The sequence below is a fragment of the Tyto alba genome, unplaced genomic scaffold (assembly GCF_018691265.1).
Source record: "Tyto alba isolate M040663 unplaced genomic scaffold, T.alba_DEE_v4.0 Super-Scaffold_3, whole genome shotgun sequence".
Classification (NCBI taxonomy): domain Eukaryota; kingdom Metazoa; phylum Chordata; class Aves; order Strigiformes; family Tytonidae; genus Tyto; species Tyto alba.
Genome location: NW_024881304.1, coordinates 2,864,140 through 2,884,220, shown reverse-complemented (window position 1 = coordinate 2,884,220; position 20,081 = coordinate 2,864,140). Strand labels below are relative to the sequence as shown.

The window sequence follows — 20,081 nt, the reverse complement described above, 5'->3', positions numbered from 1 at the left end:
CTGTGCATCTTTGGGCCTTGAGCAATCTACAAGCTGGGAGGAGAAATACTGAAATAGCTCATGAGTTTGAAGAGACTCTGAGAAGCTCCCTTACTGCACATGAACCAGTTCTCATCAGCATCACCTGGGGCAGGAGGGCTGCCTGAGGACTGTTTTCCCTGCCTCCCTAGGCAAGTAGTCAACTGCTCTCCAAAAACAGTCCATCTGATATGCTGGTTGAAAGAAAAGCCTGTATCTGAAAAAAAAAAAAATAACATGTGTGACCACGCCAAGATGCCTGTAGTGTGTCAGTGTATAGACTGGTTACTGTTCCTTCACTTAAGTAGGGTGTTAATTTTCTGTTATGGCTTTCATGGGGAAAGAAGTCAAAGGATATAGGCACCCTATGTTGGGCAAGGCTTTGCTACGCAGGAATGCATAAATCCGGTCCAGTTCATAATAGTCTTAAATATCAGGGAGCAGCTTCTGATGGAAAACTCAGGAGCTGTCTCGACAGCAGTTCTATGCAGCAGCACAGGAGAAAAACCAGACAGCAAGTACTTTGTGCAGCCTTTTGGGGAATGAGAGGTTGAGCCATGGTGTAAAGATAATAAAAATAACTCATACTTGCTGTTCAATGTTAAGCCTCTGCAATTCAGGTTTTTAGGCAATGACCCTACTTGGCATGCTTGCTTGTCTTCCTTGGGCCCTACTCTGTCCTGTTAAAATCCCTGGCTGGATCCTTTATATGAACCAGTGACAGGGACAGGAGCTTCTCCCCACCAGCTGAGGACGGCTGGTGGATGCTCGGGTGGTTAAAGCACTAGTATAAGCTGCATTAACCCATCTTCTGTGCCCCATCTGTAAGTTGGCAGGTCTGATGGGCGTGCTGCATGGTTACAGAGACCAGTGCTCAGTACAGGAACAGGGTATCTGAGGACATCAGGAGGACAGTGAAAGCCTTGTCATACAGCCTGAAGTCTCACAGCAAGTGTCTATTAATAAGCCATGCCTACGCTTCCTCCAGGTATTTACAGTGCACTTTCTCCCTGTTAGCTTTGAAAACCACAGCTCCCTTTTGACACAGCAAATCCTTTTCTTTTAGTGATGCATTTGGTACCGCAAGTGCATTTGGCTGAGGACATGTGTCAGTAAAAACCTACCTCATTTTGAGAAGTGAACAGGATTTCCCTCTAAAAATGATCTCTGTCTCCAGATGAACAGTTTCAGCCTGTCCCCTGGGAGCCTCTCTGCTGCAGAGACATGGGCTGGCTGGCTTTAGTGCTGCCTGCGGACAGGTGCCACCAGACCCATGCAAAATATAGTGGTGACAGCATCGGTCCAGCCAGCAAGGTCACCTCCAATCCTGTGCAGGCTGTCCCAGGAGAAGGGGGGTAGATGGGGATTCCCAGGTGCTAAGAAAGGGACCTTTGGAGGCTGCCAGTGTGCGTGTGGGGTGCCCCTGAAAACCTTGAAATGCGGCTGGTTTCTTACTCTTGACAAGGGCAGAGGCCCTTGTGCCATGCTGATGCTTCAGCAAATGAGCCAAAACTGGCATAGCTGCAAAATGGGGCCAGCCGACAGCCGGGATGAGCTTGTGTATAGGGTTGGGCTGGAAAAGTAAGGAAAAAAGCATTTTCAGCTGAGAGAAACAATGGGGAAATGAAATGGAAACTGGGACTTCTGAGTTCCTCCACCCTTCCCCTAGGAGAGCAATGGTGTGCAGAGGGCAGTTCCCAAAATCCAACATTTGTTGTAACTCAATTGTACTCTCTGATAAATGTCCTTTTTGCTGTCAGATGTGCAGCTCCTGATGAAATGATTTCCTTCTCTTCAGCTGGAGCCAGAGACAAAGGAAAGAATCATTGGTAACGAGCTATTTATGGAGAAATTCATCTTGATATTTGCATCACTAGTACAAGACAAGGCAATGCCACAGTTTTCCTACCATGACTAAGGACGGCACTTGGAGGAGGTTGGGAGCCTCGAGGTCCTGCGGGTGGTAAGAGCATGTTTCAGCATTGCTTGCTTGCAAGAACCCAATTTGCATCGCTGGAAAAACAGCCATACAAAAAACCACAAGAACCTGTTGTTCTGGTCAGGCCCTTGGATTTTTTCAGGATTCTTTGAATACTCCTTTGCAATTAAAATTCCCACTGGGTTGTCTTTCTGTTTGCAAGGCCAACTGTCATTGGGATGGCGCAGGTAGGCTGGCAAGTAGGATTGCCCTGAAGCATCAAACTATATTCTATTAGCCCACCTCAGCTACAGGAACATGGTTAGCTGGCAGCACATCACCCCTCCTAGTAAATTAGATACCGCACAGTAACTTAGTCACACCAGAGAAGTAAATGGCTCACAACTTGCTGAGACAAATTCCTACCAGATTTAATTAGCTGTGAGATGCTGGAGTGCCTAGAGCCCTCTCCCTGCCCCTGCCCACGTTTACACTCGGTGCATCAATCCAGTTTGGACTCACGTCTCCAAATATTTGCAATTAGCAAATATTGCTAAGTTTTGCCATTCCAGCTCTTTGCAATTATCTGGAAAGCACAGATTTGTATCCCCAGTCTTTTCAAAAAGAAAAGAATGGATGCTTGGGTCCCAGGACTTCAGCAGGAGAGCCAGAGCTTCTCATACAGCTTCTCCTCTGCTATGCACTGGCTCAGTGTCACCCCCACAAAGAAATGACAAAAGGAGAGGCTTCTGGCACCCTGAAGATGGAGTGGGGACCATGTCACAGGAGCTGCTAGTATAAATGAAGGAGCCCTTAACACATAAGGCTCGATCCTGCCTTTTCTATGTATTTTTTATACCACGTCTTGTAAAATCAGTTGCAGGTTGTGTGTGCCCATGTGTGGTGCTTGTTTTCACCAGTGTGTCTGCAGCACATAGAGCTGGCTCGGTGGGAGGCTGGTGTGATTTTGCCTGTCTGATTTGTCACCCCCGGGTAGGGACACCTGGGGCAGGGACACACAAGCTGGGGTGCCGGAGTTGATCAGTCCTCAGAGGGGGCCCCAAAGCCAGCGCAGGCTCGAGGGCGCCGGGCAGGGCTGAGGCTGGTTTGGTTTTGCTGTGACTTTGAGACAAGATGTTTTCATCCCAGATGGCTCAAGCAGATCTGTTTGGAAATGGAGAACCTCTATTCAGCTTGTGATGTTTGAGGAAGCTCTCCCATTTCCACATCTCCTCCTCTCCCATCATATTCCTCTTACTGACATGATGACAACTAAGTAACTGAGGTGTTTTCAAATGAGCCTCCATAATTCTGATGGTGGCATGAGAAGGTTCAAAGTCCAACCAGGTCACACTTACCAGTGCTAGACTTAGCACTTCTTATCTTACAGAAAATGCACTGAAAATCTTAAAAACATTCTGTGTTTTAACCTTGGTCGTGCCAAACAGCTTTGTCGTGGATGGAGTGACGTACTTCACTTGTAAGAGAGAAGTAGCAATATGTTTATTGGTATAAAACATCAGTTTAACAAAGTTTGATAGTAAATTCAACAGTGGTTTAACAAGATTCGATGGCAAGGTACACTTGATTATTTACTGCATAGAGGACAGGGTCAGACAAAACTTCCCAGGAGACTCTCCTGTCAAGTCATGAGGTTCAGAAAGGACCCCTCTGCATTCTAAACTCCTTCTCAGGGAGGAGCTTAGATGCAGTTGGATCCAGACTTAGTCCCAGAGTTGATGAACAATTTATGTCTAAAGGATTATATGTGTACAATCAGTCCTCTGTATCACTTAGCTAAGATTTGAAAGTCTCAGGGCACTTACTCCCAATTCCCTTACTGAATATCTGATCTGATAAGGACTCTCTGAACTTCTAGGAGTAACCCTGAGCGGCATTCCTACTCAAAGGGAGAGCCTGGCATGCAGCATGCTGCTGTGCAGGAGAGCTCAATGGGCCCTGGGCTGTCCACTATCTATGGAGTAATATAATTGACTTATAGTCACATTTGCATACCAACTACAGACATTAGTTTCTTCCAAATTTGGCTTGAGTCAGGCATCAACCAGAACTGTGGTTAGGTGGGTGCATCGCTCAAATTAGCCCTTGGCTGTTGTGGAGTTATCTGTCTCCACTGAATCCACACAACCAGACACATCCATTACAACTGCTCCTGCTGGGTATCACTTGAGCCCAGTTATGGGAAATACAGGCCAGGCTGGGGGTGGTGGGGGGAGCATGACACCACAAGATTTCAGGATGCAGGGATGCATTTTGCTGGTTGGCAGTTGTTAAACAATTACGTTTAATTCGCGCTAACAAAGCACACAAAATCCATGTCCCATCAACTGTGCTAAATATGTGTTGCTTTTATATAAAGACATACCTGGTTAATTTAAAGATCTGAGGTCTGCTGACCCTCCAGCTTGTTGATCACCCTTTCATACGTGTAAAAATGGATTTAAGAGGCAGTCCAGTTGGGTTTACCTGTTCATACTGGTAACTGAGAGCTGCAATTGCTCTGCGGGGATGGATGGGTTTGAACATGCATGGCACTAAGGCACGCACTTAAAAACTTCCAGCCCATAAATACTCATTCTCTGTTCCAGAGGCACTTGCCTGAACCTGACTGCCGTGAGCTGGGTGCCAGATAAGGGCTACGACGCTCGCCTTTGTGTCAGTCGGTAACGACTGTGACGTTGATTGCCAGAAGCGCGGGGCGGCACGGAGCAGCCACGGCAGCGGCGGCCGAGCCCTTGCCGGTGGCATCATTGCCTTGGCACCGGCAAAGTGGCCCTGGGATGGTGAGGGGACAGCTTGGCTCTGTGGCAGGGGAGGGGAAGAACCTGTTTGGCTCTGATAAATGATACTGTTCTCCTCAAGCTAAAGTGGAGCTGGAACTAATACTCCATACTCCCACCCAGACTCAAAACAGGAGCCTCGGTTGCTGGGATGTTTTCCTTTGCCAAACCTCTGCCCAGCTCAGTTTTAGCAAAAAGTAAGCCCAGCCCCTGAGACATCTGTGTTGAGGAATTGATGCTTGGTAATGGTAGAGCCACACATATTTAAGCCAACACAAGCAGGTGATGGGGGGAGCAATCCCACGACACAGCCTTGTGGGTTTCTGATTATGTTATAGCAGCATAAAGGAAAAGAGGGACAGGAACAAGACAAGGGGACGAGGAGGTGACCCTGCTGTCAAGAGAGCAAAGGCCTGACCCTTCTAATGCAGTTCATCATGGTGATCTGCTCTTTTGGACACTCCATCCAGAGTTAGGTCCAGCACCTTTGTGGGAAGTGCTGCCCGGCTCCTCTTGCCCAGCCGCGTGCTGCTGTGACGGTCGAGCTTTGCCTCTCATGTCGTGTTGCACCTTGGAAAGGTGTTTGCTATGTTTGGTGTTGGTTGCGATACTCAGAGTTGGAGAGCTTTTTCTCTTCTGCGATTATCAGAGTGGTTGAAGGGCACAAGGACTGTAGTACCTGGCATTTTGTCTCCTGTCTATCTCTGGGCTGGAAGATTGATAAGCCGAAAAGAGAGTCAAGGATTGCATTTACCCCTTCTCCCAGCATGGGTTAGGAGAAGCAAAAGGATAAATCAGGAGACATTTCAGCACTTATCTCCTGTTTTTACAGAAATCACTGTACATTACAAGTGCTTTTGCATATTTTATAGCACTTTAAAAAGCCAATGTAGCTAATCTGGAAGTTGGCTTGTTCAGAGAAGTACAAAACATGTGCAGCCATAAAAATCCCTCATTCGATGCCAAGCTATTGCATTTTCAAGTGTCTGAAAGGCAATCACTATTACGCATCCAAAGAGTTCGGCTTGACTTCCCCCAGCTCCTCGTGGTTGGTGAGAATAAAAACACCAGCACAGCATCTTGAAAAGTTGTGTTGTGCTGTTGCCATAAAGTACAGATATTTCGGTAGCAAAGGCAGCCTCCAGCCAAGGGCTTGCCTTTAGAAGAGGAGCAGTGTATTTTCATGGAGTTGGAAAAAAAAAGTAGTCCGATTGAAGAGAACAGAAATAAGCAAGGCAGAGCCAAAAGATTGGAGGAGTAATGGTCTTGCAGCAATTGGCATCCCTCTAACAAGGAAGTGTGGTTCATGGGGGTTTGGGGTTACAAAAATGCTGTCTCAAGTCACTGACAGCTCATGAGATTTTGGATATTCATAGGGCTTCTCTCCTCTGTCTGGCTCTTATTGCTACAAAATGTGTGGGAATTTGTTACCATTGGAAAAGCTGCTTCTCTGCCTAGTTTGATCAGGAGGTTCAGCTGTATCGGCAGTATCTATAAGTCACGAACAAATATTCAGTGTGGGCACATAAACCCTCTTCCTGTAGAAAGGTTAAAACATGGCTTAAAATGCGGCCTCTCCAAGTATTTGACTCAACGTTCAGTCTTTAAGAGCTGTTCCCATGTTCCCTTTCCTCCCTTCACTTGAGCATTTGATGTGTTTGACTGTTGGAGGGGAGAGGGAGGAAGACAAGTGTTGAGGTTAATGGTAAGATATGCTGGTTGTCTCCAAAGCTTTTGCTCTGCCCTGATTCATGTGATGGCTGGGTCACCTTGGCCCCTCTTCAGCTGCAAAGAACAGCTTGGCCAAGGTTAAATATATTGTCCTCTTCAAAAAAGGTCCCAGCCATGGGAGGGAAGCCATTTTCAAACAGGGAAGGGGGTCGGACGTGCTGAGTGTGTGGGTCCAGCCAAGGGGGCAACCATGAGCCACGTGGCAGTGGCAGCCTGTTCCGCTGGTGCAGAGAACAGCCGTGAGCTGGCAGTAGCAGTTAGTGCATTTCCTGACTGTAACCTACTTAAGGGGAAGGCTGAAATCTGTTGCAGGAGCAAGCAGCCAGGAGCATTAAATGCTGGTGAAAGGAGCATGATTCAGCCACCTGAAGGCATCTCCCTGTAAGAGACTTACCTTCTCTATAAAGCAGCAGGCATTGCTCTTAAGTATTATCAAGCTTAAATCGGTTCCCTAGGTGACATCCTGGTAAGTGGATTTCCCAATTAAGCACATCCCGATTAAGTGGGATGTACTGTAATTACAGAGCGCTCAGCGCTAGGAGCAAATCAGATCTGTTTGCAGCAGAAGGGCCAGATCGAAGCTCTTCCCCAGTCTGGAGTGGGTTGTACCAAGGCATTTCTGTAAGCGTGAAGGTGGGCAGGCAGGAGATGGGATTTTGCAGCCACCCCCGCCATGCCAGTCAGCATGTTCCCTGCAGAAGGAAGATGCTGGAGGAAACCCTGGTGCCATATCTTTAAACCCTCTGATATGGGAAAAATTCCTTTTGAGGTTGCATTCCCATATCTCCTGCTAGTCCACAACCCACTGGATGAAGCCTTTGCTCCTGCCAGAGAAAATACCCGTTAGCAGAGATGCTGTGCAGATGCTGCATAGGGAAATGGTGGCTCTTCCTGTGGAGGCAGAGGCTGTCAGATGGTGCTGCCACCCGCCAGGCAGATATTACAGCCCTTCAGAGCCAAATTCCCTTTGCATGGCCAAAGAGAGGTGGTTTTTCTTTCATGGCTACCTCTCCCTGTCCCTCTGTGTTTCTCTTCAAAGGTGTTCCACCTGAGCACAAAGCCTCGTGGTCCTTGAGTCACATATGTAGTGATGGGGATACATAAGCCCACTGCTCTAATGCTTTGTGGTTCCCAGCTGCCATTGGGACACTATGGGGGGAGAGTAAGAAAATGCTCCTTTGTTCATTGCCTGCTAGTGACAGGCAGAAAAACTGAGCATTTACTGCTTTGGACAGGTCAGAGCATTTTTAGCTGGATGGGGATATGAAATCTGACTGAAGACCTTCTGAGAATTAACTGGTCAAGGCAACACTGGAATGCTAGAGATGGGACATCAGATGTAGATGCAGTGCAAAGGGAGGTGAAATCTGTGACAGGAGGGATGTGTGGCGCGGGAGCACAGCCACTTTAGAACTGGAGCAGAACTTTACACCTGGACATGGACCGTCAGGTCAGGCCAGCCTCCAGATTAGAGCCTGCTTTGCTACTCACCAGGTTTACCCTGTTGCCCCAGGATCCTTAATTCCCACTTGGCTAGGAGGTGACATGAGTGCAGTGCAGCACACTTTCCCTCCAGGCTCCCAGTCCCCTAGGTCATGGTTGGCTGGTGCACATCTTTGGTGGCTGTGGTGCTTCCAGGGGTCTTGTGCCTACAGGCAAGATGGCCAAAAAGCTCTTACACCCACTACACCCATGTTCTTCACTGGGGTTACAGGGTAGGGGGCAGGAGCCTATCTAGTTCCCAGAGTTGAGACCTTATATTTTGGTGTGACATACTATGTGATTTTTAGCTGTGGAGAGGATAGAAGGGGAAGCCAATGAACTACTCCTACCTTTGAGAAGGTTACCATGTGTACATGAATTGGCTCTGTCTCGTGTGGATGTGGATTGATTCGCACTCCCGCTTGCTGGGCTGACCCCACAGTGCTCATAGAAGGCTGCTGTGGCTGGCCGACACCACCGCAGTACCTCGACCCCCTTGCTGACGCCTCCTCACCTACCGCTGTGCCCATCCCCAGCAGCTTTCCTCCTCCCACCAGCCAGGCTGCGGCACCCCCACAACGCTCGTACCCGATCCCGGGGGCTGGCGAGCCAGGGATGCTCCTTGGCTGTGCTGCTCTTCCACCCGGAGGTCCTTGCTCTGCTGCTTCTTCCATACTGCTGGTTTTGCAGTGCCACCCACTGGCAGAGGCTCCCCAGAAATCCTCTTCTGCAGCTTTTCTCTGCCACAGGTGATGCTCCAAAGACGAAATATTAGAAGGATGGCTCTGCTGGATGTAATTCAGAGCGCACATCCCACAGGTGCTGGTTCAGGATACCTGGAAACCTTCTGGCATCCTTTCCACTGTATCTCAGTATATGCTGAGCCCAAGCTGCAAGGCCGGTGGGTTGGCAGAGTCCCAGGCGTCAGCTCAGGTGGGGTTTAAGGCAACTCATGCTGGCTCACCCCAACAGGCCATCCAGCCCCATGTCCTGCCTGCAGCATGGCAAGGCAGGCAGCAGCAGCAGCAAGGGGGTTTCCCATCGCTGCTTGCTGGGTGTGCCAAATTGGTTTCTGTCAGTTCTGCCTTCAAGTTTTCCCGTGCAGGGTAAAATACAAACCCCTGGCTGATAGCAAAACCCCTGCTGTACATAAAGAGCATGCATTCCAACTGGGAGTGTGCTCCTGGGGATGCAGGCCTGGGGACTTGTGTGGGAGAGGATGCTTTGGATCCACTTCATTTATGTCAGCCTGGTCTCTCCAGATTTGCCTTGTCCCTTTCTGACCTCACTTATACTCTCACCTCCATCCCCAGTTTAATGCCCGATGTAAGCCCAGTTGAGAAATGGGAGGAGAGACAGCGAAGAGACAGAGCAACGCAGTTCTCGGGGTTTGTGCATAGCAAGCTGCTGCGCGCAGGAGACGGTTGCCAGGCTGGTACCCGGTCGAGGCAGCCGAAATCAGCTCACTGCCTGGATGCAATCACCATGTCGATGCAGCAGCAGCACAGATGGACCGCCAGGAACTTTCTCCCCAGCGTCCTAATAGGCAGCGAGTGCTTGTTTAAAACAAAGCCTGACAAATGGCATCTTGGGGGCGTCAAGTCCTGGAGCACTGTCTTCCGAAAAGTATGAAAAGGCACCAGAGGGGAGCCTGGTACAGCCTCCCAGATGACAGTAATTAAAGGCTTTGCACTCACGCGCTAGGAGCTGCTCCTCTTGCAAATTGGCCTTGATTGAAGAGGAAGAGAATGATTAGGCTGAAGGGGAGTGATGGGGGTGGCAGGCAAAAACACAGAGGTAAGTCTCAATTTGTCTTCTCATTTTTTTTTCCCTCTTCCTCTCTCCCAAACGGTGTCCGCGTGGGTGGAGGGAGCCACGCTCCAGCTCCACACAGCCTGGGCTGGCTCTGCCTGAGCCACTCAGGGGGTGCTAAGCTGAGAAGGAGCAGCTCTGCTCTGGTCCTGCCCGCCCCAGCACATCGCCCAGTGCTTCGTGCAGCTGGCCCTCCTCCAGAAAGCTCTCCAGGCTGGATGGCACGAGGGTCACCCATCCCTTTGCAGAGCTGGCAAAGGGGTTAACCCCCGACCTGGGCCATATCCTTAGCTCCCTATAGAGGCTATACTCCTATGTCCCCAGTAAACCCCAGGGGTTAGAGTTCTTTTCCCTATTTAAGTTATAAAGGGGACATTGATAGCTTGTTTAATCCAGGTTTTACCACATTACTTATTTTAAACCTCTGGTTTTGATTAAGTTGTCTGAATATATGAGTTCAGTGCTAAGCCCTGTATCAACATGAGCGGTTCCTACTGGCAAAGATTTGTCCTGTCTCAGACCTGTGAGCACCAAAGATGTCCCAGCTCTGGCTGAGGTCCCTCATGGAGCAGTTTGCCTTGAAGTACTCGGGGAAGTCACCGCAACGTGAGCACAGATGCTACCTCCAAACCCAGCCAGCTGTTTCACAGTGCCGGGCCAAGGAACTGGTCCAAAATTCAACTGAGAGCCTCCGGCCCCCAAGTCCGGAGCATTAACAGTCAGGTAAAGTAATTCAGCTTGAGTTATGGCAGGATAGAGCATCTCTTCTGTCCTGGTGTAAAGGGAAGCTAAATAAATGGTCTTTATTAAAGCAACTGTAAGAACTCCAGCACAGAGTTTTTGAGCAGCCAGCCTCACACAAGGAAGCTGCTGGCCCAGTCTGCAAATGGATCCCCTTGTCTGGGTCCAGTCCTGCGGCCGCCGAACCCAGTGGCCAAACTCCCTGTGGGCAGACAGGGAAGCAGGCTCGGTGCCCTACATTTGGTGCTCATTAATATTTGGATACGATATGCAGTGTGCTTAATCTAGTGCAGCAATTGTGTTTGTTATAGGGCAATAACTCTGCAGGGTTACCATGAAATTCGACGCGGCTTATGAAAAATGCAGGCTGTTATGGAGGCAGGGCTGCAAAACTCTGGCAGGAAAAAAAACATGTTGCATCGGGATGAAAACTGTGTTTGAATCAAAAGGGTGATATGATTGGAGAAGGGACAGACAAAGGTGCTTTACCTGACAGCTCAGACGAGGCATGATGCCTGGCCATCCCTGTGTGCAGTGCCACAGCCCCTTCCCGATGGCAGGGTGGGAGATGCTCTGCCTGGCTGGGCTCTGGGTCCTGCAGTGGCACTCAGCCACCCTAAATACTCCCTGGCCTTTCAGAGGGGAAGCTGCTTGCTGGAAGGAGCAGGATAAATGAAAGAGGGAAAAACAATTTGCTTCCAGCTCCTGCCAGCAGCAGAGACAGTTACTATGTGAGTAAGGTTTGCAGCACCAGTTCATTCAGCATGGTAAAGTCTGTGTACCCAGACCCTGGTGTGTGGTAGGCTTTGGGCTCTTGAGGTCAGCTCAAAAACTTACTCAAAGCCTGCAGATGGTTCCTGAGCTTTGCATCCAGCCTTAAATATCCTACTAAACTCTTGCAAAATGTCTCCTATGGTCATGCTCAGCACTGTTGCAGCTGCGGGCAGCCAGCTGCTAGAGGAGCAGCTAAACAATGCTGCAGGGATGATGACACCCCAAGTCCATATGGCCAAGCAGGATCAAACTGGTATTGAGAGGTGATGAGTGGTACCATGTTCGAGCAGGGCTGGATGCTCCTCTGAGTCTGTGTGTGCTGCTCATGGCAGTCACACCAAGTTGCCTGCAGACCTGCAGTGCTCGAGGATCATGATCACATCCAAGGCTAGTTTTTCCTTCAGAAGGTGGAAAAGAACAGAGCATGCTTTCTCCTCCAAACCAGAAGTGAAGCTGGATTCCCTTTCCTCCCCGAAGCATCCAGGTTCAGTCCCAACCCCACTTTACATTACCACAGGAGCAGCAGCATCTTGCTGCTCCCTCCCATTACCCCCATTTAAACCACCTGCATCCCAGTCACAGTCAGGCTGGCCAGTGTGTTCAGCTGATTGCCCTTCAGAACAGTATAATAAAACCTCCAGAAAATTATTTTTCATTTCCACATGCTCCCCCACAGCTTCCTGCAAGCCCTGTGCCACATTTGGCTGCGAGAGGTTCCCAGGGGCTCACAGGGTTGGGCTGTGTAGTGGGGGCGAGGGTGGTCTTTAACCCCTCCAGTGCCAAAAAGCACCTTCGTGGCCCTGCTGCTCGTCTCTCCCGGTTAGGCACAGGTGTGACTCGACAGCAGATGACAGAGGTTAGGAAGAGGCCTGGGATGTTGTTGTCATGGAAATCACACAGTGTCTGGAATAGAAAGAACAAGAGTAACTCAAAAATTAATGATCTGTCACATTGATTAAGGGGGAGTCAGAGGGATTTTGTTTGGGGAGAGCCTCGTGCTTCAAGTAATATGAATCCATATGCTGTATCTCCCTCTTCACCTCCCCCTGAAGGGCTCTGTCAACAGGAAATAATCTGATTTGTTTTGACCGGGGGTTTCTCCGGGGAGTACCGACGCGGTTCCTGCCCATCAGCTGTGCTGCACAGCTCTGTCATCCCAGGATGAAAGGCACCAAGTCAATGCAATATTCATTCACTTCCTCTTCCCTCCTTCATTCATTTCTTCATCCATTCATCTGCTTCATTCACATTTCGCCGGCACTTTAATGAGCCGTGCTTAGCCTCTGCAGTCCTGCAGAGCCTTCCCCTGGTACACTCTTCGCTGCAGATGGCTGTCTTTAGGCTTATTTATTTTGCAGGGCAAAGCTCGGCATGGCTGGAGCAGGGTTGTGTTGTGCCCAGCTGGCACTTGGACCTTTAAACCCCACTCAGATCCCCCTGGGTTTTGCTATTCCATCTTTCGCATCTTGATGATTTCTCTTTGTTGCGATGTCCATCTCATCCAGCTCCTGCCCTCTTCATGGGCGCCTCTCGGGGCACCGATGCCCCTGCCCGCAGGAGCCCTCCCAGGGCAGAGGGGATAGCTTGGCAGGAGGTAGCGGGTGGCATCACTGGGGAACCAGGAAGGACCCAAGCACGAAATGGGCATCACTGGAGCGCTGGCACCAGGCACTTGCTGCTGAGCCGGAGCCACAAGAATAAATGTCCTCGGGGCTGTGTCACCGTCCGCCTGCCCTCACCACGCCAGCACCCTCTGTGGCACTTGAGGAGTGTGGGGTGATTTCTGTTTTTCCCTGCCTGGTATCCTGCTCTCAGAGACCAACTCAGCAAGGGCTGGCGGGCGAGAGCCCCATGTAAGCTCCAGGCTTGGGCCAGGGGAGCGAGCCGCAGGCCAGCGGCTACACGGCAAGGGGCCAGGCTCCTGGTGTGAGCGGCGAGGGCTCAAAAGCCACGTGCAGGAGCAAGAGGCACATGCAAGCCCCAGGTTTTGGGGATTTTCCTCAGATGAGCATGGCTCATTCCTATCATCGCCCCATTTTGGGCACTTGCAGAGTATAGGTGGGGGGAGCAAGCACATCTGTATTTCAATACCCAATTTTAAGCACCCCAGAGCAGGTCTGTTTTTTTTTCCCCACCAATATGCAGACATTTCTCTTGAAGAAAATAAAATGCCTGGATAGTGGCTGGGCAGAAATCCGAGAAAGATTAAAAGGAGAAAACTAATTTTGCTGCTCATGATCTCACTAGTGGAAAACGATCCTTTCCTCCCCCAGCCCAAAACCCACTTTTGCTGTGCGTGCGGGTGAGCTGTACTCCATCGCTCTCCAAATAGCTAAATGCATTTCTGAATCGAAGGAAGCAAACAGAAAACATCCGTTCTTTCTATAATGGAGAAAGCTTTCTCTTTTGTTCCCTGCTTTTTATCAAGTATCTGCTGCCATTATTGTTACTCACTGGGTTATTACCTCCAAGTGGCTACTTCCACCAGCATGAGCTGGTTTATTGTCTGCTCAGAGCAATTATGGATTGGGATAATTCCTGCCATGCTGTTTCATTGTGGAAGGATCCATTGTGCTCCGTGGCCAAGGTAACTTGAGGTGATTTGTGCTGCTGAGTTACCCTTCAAGCCAATCAGGAGTGGGTAGCTGGTGCCCCACCGTATGCTGGGACAGAAGAATCAGCAGAGGCTGAACCTAAGCATCTTCTTGGTGTGAGAGGTATTCAAAGGAAGGTTTGTTCAGTGAATCAGGGACTGGGGTTATGTTTATTTCTAGGATTAGGTCATCTTTTTTCACCAGTTGACAAAATGTTGGCAAATGTGTCCTTCCTCTGAGGGCACAGGACCCCGTTGTTGTGTGTGTGTGCAGAGGACAGCAGTGTCCCTGCAGGAGGACTTGCAGTCCTGGTGGAAGATGCTCAGTCTTGTTCATTGCTCACATCTAGGACATCATTTGGTTCCTTGTCTTGTGCTGCAAAGATGAGAGGAGGAAAGCATTTCTTGGTCCACGCAGGATTTCCCCTTAGGAACTGCCTCACCTTGCTGGTAGGAGAGGGGAATAAGACAGAAATGCTTCTCTGAAGTTTGAAATCAAGACCTTCTCCCGGGCCTCACGCATCTGTGGAGATCAGAGCCCCAGTGCCGTCGTGCTGCCTCTTTGAACTGGGGGGAGTTTCACCCCAGGCAGGAATATACACCTGGCTTCATGGTAGAGGGCTCAGCCTGCAGGTTGCAAAAGTACCTGGTTATTTTTATTCCTTTGATACTTGATCTGCTATTAAAACAACTTATTTTCTCTTTTACTTCCTAGGAATCCCAAACAAACCTGCCTCAGGCAATAACATTTGAGGCACTGACAAACACCCCCCTCTGTTGTCCATGCGAAAAAGGAGTCAGGTCATCCTTTGCACAGCCCTGCAACTGCAGCCTTGCTTGGTGCAGGGTTTCTTCTGAAGATGTGATAGTTTTGTCCTGCAAGAGGAGCTGCATGGGTTTTGCAATCTAGTCAGGTTAGTAACAATGAGTTTAATACATTCACTTGCTAATAAATAAATACAAAAGTGTGACACTTTTAAGCACTTGCTAAGGCCGTGACAAACACATTTTTCCAACAGTTAGTAACTTGTGTATTAGGAAGCCACAATTTTTATTTATTTTTAATAGCACACAATAAGGACAGATTAGCATGAAACTGTAATTCCGTCACATGCTCTCAAAATCCTCCATACCAACACCCCATCCAAGTTCAGCACAAGTAGCAATGAGCTTTTCTAAGGAGGCTTGATGGTAAGAAGTGTTTTTTCCTTGCTGGAACTGTAACTAGCAGGGTTGAATTTCTGGGCCCATATGGATACATAAAACATCACAAAACAGCATTGCTCAGTTATTTATCCCGTTATTAAGCTTGGCCATTCATACCCACAGAAATCTCTAGGTGTCTGGCCTGATGGACCCACTTACTGGAGCTCCTCTTGGGTTTGATACTAAGCCCATATCCTGGGCTAGGTCAACATTTGCCCATTTCCCAGTATTTTCTTCTGCAGAGCATGGCTTCATGCTTGTTTTGCTATTCAAACCTGGCCCGTCTGAACTCTCAGATACACCTTCTGTAAGAAATCGATGGTTCGAACTGATCTGAATGGATACAAAGACTTCACCCCTTTCCTACTGCAGGTTGGAGGCTGGGAAATGTAATTTGGGCATGTAGGGGCCAAGAGATAGTAGGAAATCACCTCTCTCCTGCTCCTCACTGCTCTGCCTCTGGTTCAGCCAAGGCTCTAAGGGTCTGGAAATCCATCCTCAAGTTTCAAAGCAATCTTCCTTGCGTCTTCCTTCGTTGGGCTGAGTTCCCAGAACAAAGGGAGATGGTGGTTGTTTGCAGAGCACGTTGCCCTCAGCATCACGGTGATGGCATCCAAGGACCTGGAGAACAACCCTGTCTTGCCTCGGGGGGGGCAGACATCAGGCAGGACCACGCAACAACTCTAGAGTTGTGATGCTGTCCCTGCTGCTTCCTTTACCTGTCAGCTGCATGAGACAAGCTCTCCTTTTCTGCTCAAAAAAAGTGCCTGGATCAATGTTTCACAGCTTCTTTTACAGTTCCAGAGCGCACTAAGGTATGAGTTACCCATGTGAAGTTTCTCTGTAGGTAAATTGGTGCCTGAATGGATCGTTAGAGTCCAGGATGATGTGGGTGACACATGGGAGCCAACGTCCCCCTGCCAGCTGGAGACGGGGTCCATCCGCTTCGAGGCAGTAACGTCTCAGGTCCAGACAGGCACCCAGCAGTGGCATCCTGGCAGGTGACTTGAGATCTCCATCAAACAGCAAGATAGTGAAGGTGTCCAGAGACTTTCCCTACACAAGGTTGGTGTCTTACACCCCTTTTCCCTCATAATTTTGGCCCTTGGCATGCCCACTTAGCTTCTTTCCCTTGGTCCCAGCTCCTGAAGCAGCTCTGGGATTCAGCACGCTAAGTGCAGATACCTCCTGAGTGCCCATCTGCATTCATAGAAATAGTCCTGCCAGGACCTGGTAGCATTTGTAAATATTTGCATTTTGTGAGGAAATACCCTGTTTAAACATAGGGTGATATTAACTCCATCTTCGTTGTGTTCCCCCACGTTCCTGAGCTCCGTTCACCAGCCCCAGCCCCTGAGACAGCTCCACTGAAAGCAAATATGTCAGTCTTCACTGCACAGGGAATATTTTAAGGCTCTGAAAACAAAGTTTATTATAGCAAAGCTGCCAAAAGTGTAACCACTGCCATGCTAAAATATCCTCTGCCTCCTACATTTGTAATGTGGGAGTCTTTTATATCCTCTACTGCTGCTGAACCATACATTTGTATTGGCAGCAGATGTATATAGACTGGGACCTATTTCAGTGTCATGCAAAAGAGCTCTTAGGTTAAAAGATATATTACAGCTTACTGGAAAGCTTGAAATTAACTGCGTGATGATGCCGCATGAAGATAAAGAACCAGCAATTTTAGTGAATTGCGATTTTATCCATATGGGCTGAAGGTTTGAACTGTGTTAACATCTCCAGAGGTCTCCATTTGCCAAATTAACTGTTGAGTTTTGGGCAACTACTTAGAGACAGGAAAAAGAGACTTTGTTTAACCGTTTCCAGAAAAGCACTGCCTCCTTCTCCACTGTGGAGGAGTAACCCAAAAAGAAGGCAGCCAAAACACAGCCCCTGCTCCAGCCATCGCTGGCCAGTGCAAGGGCTTCGGGGAGGACATCTGCTTCCTCTGCTCTCAGGCACAGGGGCAGGAAAGACTCGGTTGGTCCCTACAAAGCTCTGCTCTGGTTATTATTAATACCAAGCCCATAAATGCTAGTACTTCAGTGGCCAATTTCCTCTGCGGTGCTGACAGACCTCTTACAGCCCCCAGATTTAAGCAGCAGCACCGGAGGTGTCCTCGGATGGCCCAGGATTTCCTCAGGTATCTGGCAGTGGCAGGCAAAGAGTTAACAATGGAAAAATATCTATAGGTTTAGGGGGGGAAGGATTTTTTTTTAATATATGTTTTTTGCTTCACATCTGAGCTGTTGGCACAGCATCCCCCGCCTCTAATCACACCTTATAACTGCAGTTTAAATCAAAACCCACAAGGCTGGACCAGTTGGATCCAGTTTCTATTAAGCCATTTGATCCGCGACTGAGCAGACTTGCTGTCACCAAGCCAGTCCCCTGCCTGTGCCTCTCCATAATGAGGCTCCCGTGGCAGCCCGCTGCTCCCCACTCGGTGCAGGGGAATCCATGAAATACCGGGTGGGGATACATCCCCCCTGCACCCGCCCTCCCCTCCTCTCGCCCCCTCCCCAAGCAGCCAGATGGTGGAGCATGGCCAGCAACTGCACCGGCGCAGGGAGGAGGCTCTTGCGGGACTGTGGAGCATAGCTTAAAAGCTTTGGCCATTTACTAGGACAAAAAAAAAAAAAAAAAAAAAAAATTTAAAAAGTAAATATTTCCAAGTTAAAGCAAAATCCCTTTTTTGTTCCTCATGGGAACTTGTTCGGACATTGTCCCCTTAAAGATGTTAGTTGGTGTTTTTGCTATTAAGGGCACTATGCAGCTGTGAGTGAGTATGCAGCTGCCTTTAATAAAAGATGAGATCTCATCCTCTCCGCGGTGCATCGCTTCTCTGACAGACCATGGGTTGGAGCCACAGCTGATAAAATTGCCCGGGCCCCAATTTGCTCTCTGCTGGTATTAGTAAGGGAGCTAGTCTCCTGATTTTATAGACTTAAAAAAAAGGTCACTGTTTATTCCTTAAATTAACGCACCCATTGATGCACACATTAGCTATAGAAAGGAAGTGGTCTCAGTCACCTCTATCCTGTCCATCGCTGCTCCCAGCCCCCCCCCGTGTACGCAGGGCAGGAGGACAGAGGGAAGCAATGGCTCCACGGCCAGGACTGCATCACTGGGCTTCTGGTTTAGCTCCTTTTTGCAGCCATTTTGAACACTGAATAAAGCAGGAAAAGTAGCATGCAGTCATATAAATCCATGCCGGTCTCCTAAGCCAGAGAGTCGTGTTTGAAAGTAGAATTGCAGCTGCAACCGGGAAGGAGTAGATTTGCTAGCATTTCCTGCCTTTTTTTTTGTTTGGTTTTTTTTTTTTTTTTTAATCGATCTTTTAAAAAGCACTGGTTTGGGTGGGAAGTTTGTTTGGGTGGCATTATTGAGGACTTATTCTATTAATGGGACTTTATTTTTTTCTTTCCTTTCATGTGTCACTGAACTGCACAAGACAATCGCAGACTCTGAACTCTCAATCCTCATTTGCAGACTCTGAGCTCCTGAGGTTGATTTTACTACTTCAATAATAGGGAAAATTATGTGGATTGGTGGCAGAAGCAAGTTATATGATGAGTATGGAGAAATACAGCTCCAGAGCCAGGTTACTGCTTGAGACAAGGCTGCAGCAGGGAACAGCACCCGGCACTCCCAGCAGACACAGCTGCAGTGAAATAACCCAAGAGGACCTGGTTAAAATTAAGTTAATTAACTGACCAGCTGTGGCATGGCTGTTTCCTCTGTGTGCCCTGGCTCTTAGTCCTCCTCTCCAAGGGGAGAAAGTGCTGTTGAACCCATTTATTGCCAATGCTGGTTCTCCGAAGCAGAGGTTGTAACTCTCGGTGTCCTATCAGCTCTGAGATACTCATTGCAGGTGCCTGAGCCTCACCTAGGACTGAGGACTTTTAGACCTTGGGACAATATTTTCTAGATGCAGAGACTTGAGAGAAGGAGATATTCTGGAGAGTTTCTGTGTTAGTGTTTGCAGAGGGATGGTGTTGCCTCCCTTCCACCTGCTGAGAGCCCAGGATGGGGACGTGGGGCTGGGCGGCACCTGCAAGGGGAGGGCGGGCTGGGTGCACAATGTTCTTCAAACTCCTTAAAAAAAAATATGTAAACCCAGATCTTCACTTTCCTTTTGTTGCATGCAGCAGGTCAGGTCCTGCTCTGGAAGTCACCGAGTCGTGGATCAGCCACATAGCTGATGGAAATGCTGCTGCTGGCCTGTGGAAGGGTTTTTAGGATTTTTTTTTTTTTTTTTTCAGTCAACCCATTCAGGAAAGAATAAGCTTTCATTTTCTGAGCTATCACTTTCTGCAGCATGTGTCAAGCTAACAATGGCTGGGTATTCCTCCAAGGCTGTAAAATAAGCTCGTTCATCCTTTCTCCCTATTTGCTGTAGGGACAACAAAACAAAACAAAAAGAAATAAAAGAAAAATCTACTGAACTACTCTTTGCTTTCCAGACGGAGCCTGTGGTATGGCACCAGCAGCCAAGCACTGCTCTGGGTCAAACATGAAGTTGATGTGCCGTTTGTGTTCGCTCAGCCCCACGGATACAGAGCGAGGGAGAAGGCAGGAATGTCAGTGGGAGCCTCTTGTGGGCTCCTCCTCACCAAGGGGAGCCTCCCCCGCCTGCCTTTGCTGGAGCTCTGTAATTTCCAGCAGGATCATGTTAACCACAGACCGTGCAGGGAGCAGGGTTGGGGTTTCAGTCCGTGGCCACCTTCCCATTGAGTCAGGGCTGAATCACCACCCCGTGCCGAGCACAAAGGGCCACGGTGCTGCTGAAGACGCGGTGGTGGTGGTGGGAGCTCAATCTGAACAGCGGTGGGGGTGGATGGGGGGATGCTGTCACGTGGCATGTGGCAGTGGCCTGACTTTTGCATGGCATTGAGATGCAGCAGAACCCAGGGAGGGAAGATAAGTGACATCTCTGTCTTTGGAAAGAGAGACAGCAAACAAGACACCTGACTCCCTGGGAAGGGGCTTGGTGGAG

At 49.0% G+C, this 20,081-nt stretch overlaps 1 long non-coding RNA gene across 1 annotated transcript; it reads left to right on the top strand.

Annotated features, from left to right (window-relative positions):
* The first annotated feature begins 862 nt into the window (after positions 1-862).
* Positions 863-19,875, top strand: LOC116960983. Its single transcript, XR_004406702.2, has 7 exons — positions 863-1,006; positions 1,817-1,981; positions 9,264-9,747; positions 10,282-10,485; positions 14,586-14,784; positions 15,924-16,141; positions 18,537-19,875. It is a non-coding gene; the product is annotated as an uncharacterized LOC116960983 (long non-coding RNA).
* The last annotated feature ends 206 nt before the right edge of the window (positions 19,876-20,081 follow it).